This window comes from Lactuca virosa, chromosome 8, assembly GCF_052849685.1.
Source record: "Lactuca virosa cultivar CGN04683 chromosome 8, Lactuca_virosa_CGN04683_v6, whole genome shotgun sequence".
Lineage (NCBI taxonomy): Eukaryota > Viridiplantae > Streptophyta > Magnoliopsida > Asterales > Asteraceae > Lactuca > Lactuca virosa.
The window spans coordinates 227,458,724-227,472,291 of NC_136433.1; positions in this window are offsets into that span (position 1 = coordinate 227,458,724).

The window sequence follows — 13,568 nt, forward strand, 5'->3', positions numbered from 1 at the left end:
CTTTTGTGTGCATACACTACAAGAATTCTAGGACATCTGCAATAGTGGTGACATGAAACGAGGCACGTGTTTCATGTCTTTGCTATAGCTGGTGTCACTGCTATTAGCATTACCGCTAAATCCTTCGACCTTTGATCTGTGTGCTTCATGTGACAATAACCCCGACCGTTGATAAGGTTTATCGATGCGGTGGCTGGAATTTTTTCGTACATAACTATTAGAATGTGGACTTCTTGGCACTAATACATCCCAAAATTGCCGCAAGATTAACCCTACAAACCTTTTAGTTGTCGCACGCCTTATGTGTCACTGATAATGAGTTGAGTCGCCGCTAAAGACGTAGCCTCTAATGCCTAATTTGTTTAGACCCCTTTACCTCCTCTTTTTCGGATTACAAAATGTTCTTTCTCTCTAGAATTAGTTTCCGGCCATCATTTGGCCCAACTCCACCATTTCCCTTCTCTCTTGCTTTCGCTGACCACCATTACCATCACTTACACAACCACCACTACCACTACCATCGACACTGCATTCCTCTTAACACCACAGCAAAGACGTATGTTCTTCTCTCCGCCGGAGACCAACACCAACGACATTCTTCCTCTCTGCCGGAGCTCATCACCATCATCATCTTTGTTGCCGACCAAGAGGTAAGTTTCTTCCTCTAATTTTTTGCTAATTGCTTTAAAAATTGTCTAGTAAGCTTAAATGTTTGAAACACCATTTGTAGTCTTTTGTCTATATCCTTGAAAAATCCATGTGTGTTGCTGGTTTTTTCCCTAATTACTTGAAAAATCCATGTGTAGTATGCTAAATGTTTCTAAACTTCATGTGTATTTTTATGACAAAATGCTTGAAAAATTCATGTGTGATGTTTCAGTTTTGTAAAATTCATATAAAATCGCTCTCAATTCGGTTTTTAGTGATTATAGTGTCATTGAAAGATGTGAATGTCTATTTTTTTCATATTTATATCTGATAAACCAATTCATGCTCCAAGATAAGTTAAAATTGAGATCTTTATAGTGCTGCCAAAATCCATGTGTATGTTGTAGTTTTGTATCTCATAAGCAAACTCATTCTTTAAGATAGCCGAAAATGTCGTTGTTAATCATAATAATTATTCATCTAGTTGTAGACTTGTAATCGACTTCAATTAGTACTTTCAAAATAATCCAATTATAACTACCAAGGGGTGAGATTGAAACTAAAGGTACTCCACCAACGGGTATCGTCAATGAAATGTTTGAGGGCGAGACTAATTATGATGAAACTAAAACATGTAGACCTCGCACAAAGGAATGCAATGCCAATGATGCGAACATCTCAAGGTAAATTATTTGTATAAGGAAGTTTTATATGTTTATTTTTTATTGCTTTTTACTTCACTATTTTTTTAACTATAGGAAACTTTCGATCTTGATGAAGTTTCTTGAGATCGCCAACATGTTCTGTTATGGGAAGGTCTGACCACAATGATGACTAAGCATTTTAGATACAGAAAAAGCAAAGCAAAAGAACATTTTAAAAACGTGGGGGGATGAATTTCTCTCATGGATGGAGCTTCAAGCTTCCAGATCCTCACCGAACTCCACCATAATTAATTAGGGTTAGATTGCATAAAGTTTAGGAGTTTTAAATACAATAACATCAATATAATCAACTAACAATCTCAAATGAATTTCAATTTTTGGATTTGAACTATAATCCAAACCCTATATCACCATTTATGGAAGAAAGGGTGGAGTTTTATCTTCCAAACTTGATGTTGACTCTTAGCTTCCAAATCCTACCTTGATTCTCTCTAAAATCGACTTTAACTCTTCGATCAATATTCAAATCACCATTCACGAGCTTTCCCTCCTTCTAATGTCGCTATCTCTTATAAGGAGAACACATCCTTATACATAGGGATGAGCATATAGACCGGGGAACCGGCCGGAACCGGTATTAGAACCGAAACCCGATGGAACCGGTCGGGCCGGGACCGGGACGATATTCTTGTGGATTTTTGCAACCGGGAACCGGTAGTAACCGAAACCGGTAGAACCGGCAAAAACCAGAACCGTATGTTACTATTTTTCGAGGACCGGTTCCAACATTTAAAGACACGATAAGAACCGGTAGTAACCGGAACAGGTAGAACCGGCAGTCCGATTCAGTTCCTATTTTCCACCAAGTTCGGTGGCCGGTTCCAGCCGGGTCAGTTCATTTGCTCATCCCTACTTATATACTTTACTACTATGAGTCTATGTCATATTTAGTCCCTCGTGACATATGGTTTAACTCTTTGGTACAATTTCTCCGGACCGCTGTCTAGTCATAAAAATTTGTTTCGCATATGGTCCTTCTCCACCACACTCTATGACATTTAAAACCCATATTTTATCAAGTTGTCACATTTATCCATTTTTCACAGCTTTTCTAAATAATCATTTATCATTACTTCCATAATCATTTTCAATTAACGATATAATGTTATTTATTATTTTTGTTATTTTATTTTTATTTTACTATTCCAATTATTGAAACTGAAAATAAAAAATTTAGCTCTAAAAATTTGAGGTTACATCTAACGTGTAGCCTTAATAATGTTTTTAGCTCGAAATTTAGCCTAAAAAAATTCTCCCATTGAAATCAAGCAGTGATGATCGCACGAAGCCTCATAGAGATTCACATCTTTGTGAAGTATAAATAAATTATTTAGATGTAGAAAAATAATTAGTGTGAAAATAGATAAATTAGACATCTACTATAATGATAATCCATAACTTAATCGCAATTGATAGAATTATGAAGTATTTAACCCTATTTTGATTGATGTTGTAGCATCCCAAAAATTTTAAATAAAATTTTTATTTTTAATTCATTCCAAAACATCAAATATTCATATCAAATCAACCAAAAGTGTGTCATAGTAAATAATCATCAGAGTACAAAATTCCAAAAGCACAAGATGCGGAAAACATGGGCGGATACGGTGCGATCATGTCGGACCCTTCCCTTCCAAGCTAGAAGTACCTGAAACCATAAACATAAACTATAAACACATTACTTAGTGAGTTTCCTCAAAATACCCCATACCATACATACATAATAGTCAAAAACGTAATTGGGTCTATGTCACCCCCATTCGGTCTCCTTTAACCAGTATTGGGTCTATTTCACCCCCCTTTGGTCTCGTTCAATCGGTACTCGGTCTATTTCACCCTCTTCAGTCTCTTTCAATCGGTATTGGGTCTATTTCACCCCTACAACTATCATATAATCATATCAGCTAGATTCACAGAGACAATAAGCACATACATGCATAATAGTAATTGTCATGAAGACAACTATCATCCTACAGACATAATCTAGTGAGCCGACATTGGTACCTTCAACCCATGAGTATAGTGAAGGAACTCACATCAATCTGAATATAGACAAATCATATTCCTAGGTTGCTGCTATTATGACTCCTCACACTGAACATTCTAATTAACCTTAAGCAATACTCAGGGTAATAACCCATGCATAGTTCAGATTACCCTCTTACATGCCAAGAGGTAAAAGAACATTTTACCCCTTCCTCTAATGGGCCCCTCAACCCATAGACCAAGTCCAAAGTTCCTATGGTCCAAAGCCTAAGGCCCACTAATGGCCCACTAACTAAGGTGCAAAACTTCCAAAATGATCCCTGGTGAGTATGCTCATCGTACCACCTACATTCGCCTGACGTAATGCTTTGTAGCGAGGAAGATCAGTGCTTCAGCCATGTACGCTGGGCGTACACTTAGGTACGCCCGACATACGCCCCATCCGGCTTCATTAAGCACTTAATGCTTCAAGTCCAACATCCATTTTTCAGATCTAGCTCTTTAGGGACGTCTTAAACAATAAAGTTACCATCTTGATACCTTTGCATGGCTCAAGGAGACTCAAACCCTAGATTTAGTATTCTACTTCCATCAAATGATCACTAACTCATGCATGGTTGATCTACAACCATCAAGATGCAAACTTTATGGACTAAGAATCTCAAAAACATCAAAAGAAACATCTCATAACTTCTGGAGTAACAATTACTCACAATAATTCATTAATGGGACCAAAATATGTAAAATCTCTACCAATTCCAGATCTAGACATAGGATAAGCAAGGTCAAGACTTTATACCTCCAATAAGCTCAATAGATTGAATAAACCATGGATCTACAAACTCCAATGTAACACCTGATTCCTGGTACGTATTTAATTCAAGAATTTCATGTATTTTTCTCTGGGACTCGACGAGTTGGTGGCCCAACTCGTCGAGTAGAGTCGTGATCCGCGGGGAGTTTAAGTGACCTGCTCGACAAGTCGGGAGACCGACTCGGCGAGTAGGTGCTGTTTGAGTGAAACCCTAAATTTGAGGGTTTGCTCCCTATTTAAACAACTTATCTCAGCCTCCATCGTCCCTTATACTCCCAAAAGACGTCATATCGAAACCCTAGCCTTGTTTGAGTATTCTAAGGCCATTTTGGTGCATTTTGGTGGATTGTGAAGCTTGAGAAGGGGAAAGGAGCTTGGAAGTTCAAGTTGGAGCTTGGAGATCCAGAGATTGTGTTCCATTTCCAACTCATTTAAGGTAAAAAGCTCCTGCCTTGATCTTCCATGTGTTTATTCATCTTTAGGGCTTGGATTTTGGCTATATTTAGGGCTTTCTAAGCCATTTTCGGGTTGTGAAGTGTTATAGGGAGTATTGACTTCAGATCTTGGTCATTGGAGGGGCTCATGGCATAAAGGTGCCAAGTTTTTGGCCATGAGAGACCCATGCATCTTTTAGACATCATTTGTAGTCCTTTAGGGCTAAAAGACCCATGCATGGACGTAAAGTTCGTGGCTTTACATGCTATATCGGTCGTAGGAGGTCAGATCTACCCTTTAGATGAGATGAGCTTGACAGAAATCGAGTTTATGGACATGGACTTTAGTGGACTCGGCGAGTTGTTCTTGGGAATCGACGAGTCGGGTAGTGGTTCTCCAACCCTTGCTGTTTTGGGGGTCTGGTTGAGTCTAGAGAAGGACTCAACAAAGATGGACTAGATTATAGACCTGGGAATCATGGGCCTCGACGAGTGTTTGAGCAGACTCGGCGAGTCCAAGGCAATCTTCCAATCCCGGTTACCGGTTGAAAGATACCGAGGGGGAGTCCAGCTCCCGTTTATGCTTGACAGTTACCGGTTGAAAGATACTGAGGGTCATGTATTATTTTGGTATGGATATGATGGGGGAACTCACTAAGCTTCGTGCTTACAGTTTTAGTTTTGGTTTCAGGTACCTCTTCGTCTAAGGGGAATGAGTCGGCGATGTAGCAGCGCATTACACACACTTGGTTTCCGCATTGAGTTTCTGGGATTGTACTCTGATTTTCATTACTTCTGATGATGTGGTTTTGAGACACGAGAATATGGTTTTTATAAGTTGATGTAATATTGACAATGTTTTGGTGAACTGTTTTATGAATTACTTAATTAAAAATGAAAATTTTTGGCCTCGAAATTTGGGGATGTTACAAGTTGGTATCAGAGCCTTGGTTTGAGGGATTCGGACACACCCTCGGGGTTGTCTGGACTCAAACCGAGGGATTAAAAGATTTTTCACAAAGAAAACAGTTTTCTAAAATTTAAGTTAAAGAATTTTGAGAAAGAACAAGGTGTGTGATGCGTGCGACCGGCCGAGCTCAAGTAAGTTTTCCCCAAGATACCCGTACTTGTTATGTTATGTTATATGATTTATGATTCTGAGAACTGCTTGCTAGATTAGGGCTAAGGATCTAGGAGGATGCCTTGTATGCCTGATGTATGAATCTGATAACTGCATGCTAGAATAGGGCTAAGGATCTAGGAAGGATGCCTTGAATGTTGTTGTATGAGCTGTATGCTAGGACTGTTTAGTCAGCGGTAGGATATCCTGATTAGGTTATGCTTGATGTGGTTACTCGATGCACGAATGCTGCTTGCTTTGTGCTATAGGGGTTCTGGCTAACTTTAACTAACTAGTGAGAGGATATGTACCAGTATTCGCAAGCTAGTTAGGGAAAGGTGGTAGGGACTCCTAGTGCAGCTGACGGCGGAGAGTAGGATGGAGAGTGTCCTAGGAAAGCCTAAGATGAGCTTAGTTGGGAAGTTGTATTAGTAGAAAGGGACTTGGTGAAGTCAAGGCAGTTCTTGAGGAAAGTACGGATAGATGTGAAAGGTAGTATGGGCCCGTACTACTGGAAGCAGAGGATCCGTACTCGAATCAAGGAAGGCTGAGACATAACCGGGAAACTTGGAGAGTGTGCGAGACCTCTCGAGGATATGTATGATCCTGACGTTTATGTGTTTATTTTCAGTATGGCGATTACACGATATGGAGCAGGATCTGGGTCAGGATCAGGGTCAGGCTCGGGCGCGGGATCCGAGCAGGTTGATGACGGGTTACGCGAGTTCATCGCGTTTGAGATCACTAGAGGTATCCTTGAGTCGACCCCTATCATCTTCGGGTCGATCAAGGAGGTGATTATTGAGTTGATGGAGGATCGCCTCCAGGCATTCAGGAGGGACGCGGCGTCCAGCCAGTCGGGTACGCGCACACTGTCCTTCAAGGAATTTAGAGGGAGTGGTGCGCCGGACTTTCATAGGGTGAAGGACCCCATTGCTGCCAGGAGATGGATCGCAGACATCGAGTCCGCGCAGCTGACGAGCTTCTGCCCGGAAGGTTCGAAGGTCCGTTTTGCTGCAGGTTGTTTGAGGGATCGAGCCAGAGATTGGTGGGAGTTATTTGGGGATTCGTTGGGGCTCCCAGCCATTGAGGCTATGACTTGGTCAGATTTTGTGACCAGGTTCAGGGCCGAGTTTGCACCAGCTGTGGAGCTTCAGCAGCTGGCCAGGGAGTTTCTGGATATAAGACAGACTACGGAGACTGTGGCGGAGATCACCGCCAAGTTTCGGGAGAGGGCCTTGTTGGTACCTCAGTATGCAGGGGATGAGGAGATACGGAAGACCAGCTATCATGATATGTTGAGAGCCGACAATCGGGAGCATGTCAGCTATTCGGCCTGCCCGACCTTGGAGTCCATGATTGCTAGCGCGGGAGAGGGAGATTGATTTAGAGCACCTCAGGAAGAGGAATGCAGAGACTGAGCAGGTTACAGGGGTTTCGGGGAAGAAACCCAAGGGATTCGATGCTAGGTCGAAGGGCCAGCAGGGCCGGGACCGCTGTGGGAAGTGCGGTCGGTCACATGAGGGAGTTTGTCGCACTGGGTCGGGTTTCGGCTGCTATAAGTGCGACAAGACTGGGCATTTTGGCAGGGATTGTACTGCCCCTGCTCCTACGGTTCAGACATCAGACCTGATTTGCTTCATTGCAATCAGAGGGGCCATAAAAAGGCCAACTGCCCCAGATTGACGACAGCAGCAGCGGCGCCGGAAGTGGCGCCAACTCCGTCGACTACACGGGTTATGGATGGCCGGAAGGTCAAGTCAGAGGCTCCAGTGGTGCGGAGCCGAGCGTTTCAGTTGACAGCCGAGGAGGCACGCGCCGCACCCGATGTGGTAACGGGTATGATTTCTTCTCTTTGGTCTTTTATGTTATATCGTTGTGATTTTGATATGATATACGTATGCTCTGTTTAGGATCGTTCCATGTGAACGGTATCCCAGTTCAGGTGTTGCTTGATTCGGGTGCTACCCGATCGTTTGTCTCTCTTGCGCTTAGCAAGAAGTTTCCTGAGTCCTCGGGCATGTTGGATTGCCCTATAGAGGTCGAGATCGCGGACGACCGGTCAGTGCGAGCATCAGAGGTCTTCAGGGACTGTGTTTTGAGATTGTTCGAGGAGCGTTACCTGGTAGACTTGGTTCCCATACATTTGCGGGGGAACAAGGTTATTATCGGTATGGATTGGCTAAGCCCCAATGGGGCGGTGATTGACTGCGCGCAGCAGTTGGTGCAGATCAGGACCCCAAGTGGGGGAGAGCTGGTGTTTCAGGGAGAGAGGCCACAGCAAGGACCAGCTTTATGTTCAGCAGGGAGGGCTAGGCGCTACCTTCATCAGGGTTGCGCAGGGTATGTCGCCTATATTATGGATACCTGGGAGGCGGGTAAGGTGACGGTGGGCGATGTGCCAGTAGTACGAGAGTTTGCGGATGTATTCCCAGAGGAGCTGCCTCGGATACCTCCGTAGAGGCAAGTGGAGTTCAGGATCGACCTAGTCCCTGGTGCGGCTCCGATAGCCAAGGCACCGTATCGGTTGGCTCCTCCTGAGATGCAGGAGTTGTCTACACAGCTGCAGGAGCTGTTAGACAAGGGATTCATTAGACCGAGCAGTTCACCCTGGGGAGCCCCGATTCTGTTTGTAAAGAAGAAGGACAGGTCGCATCGGATGTGTATAGATTACTGGGAGCTGAATAAGGTAACGGTAAAGAACCGTTACCCACTCCCGAGGATTGATGACCTCTTTGACCAACTGCAGGGAGCATCTTAGTTCTCCAAGATTGATTTGCGTTCAGGCTATCATCAGATGAGGGTCAGAGAGGAGAATGTGCAGAAGACTGCCTTTCAGACGCGTTATGGTCACTATGAGTTTGTGGTGATGCCCTTTGGGCTCACCAATGCTCTTGCCGCGTTCGTGGATCTCATGAACCGCGTGTGCAGACCGATGTTGGATCGGTCTGTGATAGTTTTCATCGATGACATCTTGGTTTATTCCAAGACGCGAGAGCAGCATGAGGAGCACCTACGAGAGGTTCTGGATGATTTGAGGAGGGAGAGCTTGTATGCTAAGTTCTCCAAGTGTGAGTTCTGGTTGCGCGAGGTGCTGTTTCTTGGGCACCTTGTCAAACAGAACGGGATTTCGGTCGACCCGGCCAAAGTGGAGGCCGTGATGAGATGGGAGGTTCCAAGGTCTCCATTTGAGATTCGGAGCTTTCTGGGACTGGCAGGCTATTATCGGAGATTCATTCAGGACTTCTCCAAGATAGCTATGCCCCTGACCCGGTTGACAAGGAAAGCCGTAGTCTTTCGCTGGAGGCCTGAGCAGTAGGCCGCATTTGAGACGTTTAGACAGAGATTGTGCGAGGCGCCAATCTTAGCCCTGCCGGAGGGCATGGAGGATTTTGTAGTATATTGCGATGCGTCCATCTCGGGTTTGGGCGCGGTATTGATGCAGAGAGGGCATGTCATCGCTTACGCTTCGAGGCAGCTGAAGCCTCACGAGGCGAACTATCCGACGCATGATTTGGAGCGGGGGGATGTTGTTTTCGCCCTCAAGATTTGGCGTCATTACCTCTACGGAGTTCGTTGTACCATTTACACGGACCACAAGAGCCTGAGGTATCTCATGGATAAGCCAAATCTGAATATGAGGCAGCGTCTGTGGCTTGATGTGGTGAAGGATTATGATTGTGAGATCCTCTACCACCCGGGGAAGGCCAATGTCGTGGCCGACGCGCTTAGCCGCAAGGCAGCGCCGATCAGGGATATCTGTATGTGGATGACGGTTGTGACTCCGCTATTAGAGCGGATTCGGGAGGCCCAGCAGGAGGTCATGAAGGAGGAACACGGTAAGAGCGAGCGTATTGTGGGTCAGGTTTCCTCCTTTGATTATGATAGCCCTTGATCGTTGATCCTACACCGTAGAGTGTGGGTCCCATATCATGGGGGTGTGCGCCAGTTATTGATGGAGGAGGCACACAAATCCAGGTTTTCTATTCATCCCGGGGCGACGAAGATGTACAGGGATCTTCGTCTTGATTATTGGTGTCCCTGCATGAAGAGGGATGTAGCCTGGTTTGTTGAGAGATGCCTGACCTACAGGAAGGTCAAGGCCGAGCACCAGAGGCCGCACGGCATGACGCAGCCGTTGGACATTCCCATGTGGAAATGGGAAGATATTATTATGGATTTTATCACGAAGCTTCCCAGGACCGCGCGAGGGGTGGATTTGATTTGGGTCATCGTTGGTTGATTGACCAAGAGCGCCCATTTTATTCCGATTCAGGAGAGCATTTCGGCCGAAAGGTTGGCCGATATCTATATCAGGGAGGTAGTGGCGCGGCACGGGGTGCCGGTCTCAGTGATTTTCGACAGGGACGTGTGGTTTACTTCCAGATTGTGGAAGAAGTTTCACGACAAGTTGGGTACTCGTCTGCATTTCAGCACTGCTTTTCACCCGCAGACGGATGGTCAGAGTGAGCGGACCATCCAGACTCTGGAGGATATGTTGCGGGCATGTGTTTTAGACTTCAGAGGTAGTTGGGATACTTACCTTCCTTTAGCCGAGTTCTCCTACAATAACAGCTACCATGCGAGTATTGACTGTCCTCCTTTCGAGATGTTGTATGGGAGGAAGTGCAGGACCCCGATATGTTGGGGTGAGGTGGACAGAGGGTCATGGGGAGCACCGAAGTGGTACTCAAGACAACAGAGAGGATCCAGCAGGTTCGGAGCAGGCTTCAGACTGCTCAGAGTCGGCAGAAACATTAAGCGTCGATTGGACCTGGAGTTCCAGGTCGGGGATATGGTACTCCTGAAGGTGTCGCCTTGGAAAGGAGTCATTCGATTCAGGAAGCGGGCCAAGCTGGGCCCCACGTATATTGGACCTTTCAGGGTTGTAGCCCGGGTGGGCAAGGTGGCATATAGGCTGGACCTGCCAGCCGAACTCAGTCAGATTCATAGCACTTTTCACGTCTCCCAGTTGCGAAAGTGTCCGGTGGACGATTCGGCAGTGGTACCTTTAAAGGATATTCAGGTGGATGATAGCCTGAACTATATCGAGCAGCCAGTGGCGATCCTTGACAGGAAGTCGAAGGATCTGAGGAACAAGAGAGTGGAGCTGGTAAAGGTGCACTGGCAGCACCGCAAGGGCTCAGAATGGACCTAGGAGCCGGAGGACGAGATGAGGGAGCACTACCCCGAGCTTTTTCTGGACTCAGCAGTACACTTCAAGGACGAAGTCTAAAATAAGTGGGGAGATTTGTAACACCTGATTCCTGGTACGTATTTAATTCAAGAATTTCATGTATTTTTCTCTGGGACTCGACGAGTTGGTGGCCCAACTCGTCGAGTAGAGTCGTGATCCGCGAGGAGTTTAAGTGACCTACTCGACGAGTCGGGAGACCGACTCGGCGAGTAGGTGCTGTTTGAGTGAAACCCTAAATTTGAGGGTTTGCACCCTATTTAAACAACTTATCTCAGCCTCCATCGTCCCTTATACTCCCAAAAGACGTCATATCGAAACCCTAGCCTTGTTTGAGTATTCTAACGCCATTTTGGTGCATTTTGGTGGATTGTGAAGCTTGAAAAGGGGAAAGGAGCTTGGGAGTTCAAGTTGGAGCTTGGAGATCCAGAGATTGTGTTCCATTTCCAGCTCATTTAAGGTAAAAAGCTCCTGCCTTGATCTTCCATGTGTTTATTCATCTTTAGGGCTTGGATTTTGGCTATATTTAGGGCTTTCTAAGCCATTTTCGGGTTGTGAAGTGTTATAGGGAGTATTGACTTCAGATCTTGGTCATTGGAGGGGTCTCAAGGCATGAAGGTGCCAACTTTATGGCCATGAGAGCCCCATGCATCTTTTAGACATCATTTGTAGTCCTTTAGGGCTAAAAGACCCATGCATGGACGTAAAGTTCGTGGCTTTACGTGCTATATCGGCCCTAGGAGGTCAGATCTACCCTTTGGATGAGATGAGCTTGAGAGAAATCGAGTTTATGGACATGGACTTTAGTGGACTCGGCGAGTTGTTCTTGGAACTCGACGAGTCGGGTAGTGGTTCTCCAACCCTTGTTGTTTTGGGGGTTTGGTTGAGTCTAGAGAAGGACTCAACAAAGATGGACTAGATTATAGACCTGGGAATCATGGGCCTCGACGAGTGTTTGAGCAGACTCGGCAAGTCCAAGGCAATCTTCCAATATTTGAAGATGGACTCGACGAGTTGTTCATACAACTCGGCGAGTCATAGACTGGACACATTCTTATGAGGGAGATGAACTCGACGAGTTCAAGGTCGAACTCAGCGAGTCGGATGAAGATGGCCCCGATGGTATGATTGAAGAAGAACCCGTCAAGTTCTTGGTCGACTCGACGAGTAGAGACGGGGATTGGTTTGGGTTAGAGAAGTATGGACTCGACGAGTTGGTAGACCAACTCGGCGAGTCAAGTCAACTGGATGTTGACTTTGACCAAAGTTGACTTTGACCGGATTTGAGTTGACCCTGGTTGGGGTTGCCAGTACAAGTTGATAACTTGGATAGGGTTGTCATGTAGGGATTGAGGAGTCAAAGAGAGTTGGTTTTCACGCCGAGGACAGTTCGGACACTACACGACTTTGAGGTGAGTCTTCTCCTAGTAGGGGTGGGTCTACGGCCACAATGCCGGCCCGCAAGTAAGAGTACTGGTTAGATGATTGTCTTTGTGATAATTATCTGGGACTTGATATGTGTTATTCTTACTGTGCTTGATATGGTTATGATTGTTATGCTTATTTTGCTTATTATGTGTTAGCAGTAGGATGGGTGAAATAGTCCCTGGTTACCGGTTGAAAGATACCGAAGGGGAGGGTAGTTCCCAGATACCGGTTGAAAGATACCGAAGGGGAGGATAGTTCTCGGTTACCGGTTGAAAGATACCGAGGGGGAGTCCAGCTCCCGGTTATGCTTGACAGTTACCGGTTGAAAGATACTGAGGGTCATGTATTATTTTGGTATGGATATGATGGGGGAACTCACTAAGCTTCGTGCTTACAGTTTTAGTTTTGGTTTCAGGTACCTCTTAGTCTAAGGGGAAGGAGTCGGCGGTGTAGCAGCGCATCACACACACATGGTTTCCGCATTGAGTTTTTGGGATTGTACTCTGATTTTCATTACTTCTGATGATGTGGTTTTGACACACGACAATATGGTTTTTATAAGTTGATGTAATATTGACAATGTTTTGGTGAACTGTTTTATGAATTACTTAATTAAAAATGAAACTTTTTGGCCTCAAAATTTGGGGATGTTACATCCAACTTGTTCAATGCTCTTATACAAGGCTTTTGCTTCTTCAATATGCACCACACACACACTAAAACACATACAAGGGTCAATCTCTTGAGAAATGGGTTAGTGCTTTGAGATATTGCTCAAAGGGGGCAATAGAGGCTGATAAGGAGAGTGCCTTGGGACATAAGTTGTCTAAGTAGGGTATAAACCCTACAAATCAGGGTTTGCCCCTGGCTCACGTACGCCCAGTGTACCAGGGGGCCAATCTTGTATCCAAGGCTCTTCGAGGTATGCCCAGCATACCTCATTTACGCCCAACGTACTTGGTTTCCATGCTACATAAATAAAAACTTAATGAATAAAGAATTTACCTGAAAAATGGAGTGTTACAACTCTCCCCACTTGTATCATACTTCGTCCGTGAAGTCTGCCTCCGCAAACAGTTCTAGGTAATGCTCTCTCATCTCCTCCTCAGTTTCCCATGTTCATTCTGACCCCTTTCGGTGCTGCCATTGCATCTTTACCAATTCCACAACCTTGTTTCAGAGGGTCTTCATCTTCCTGAATAGGATCGTCACTGGCTTC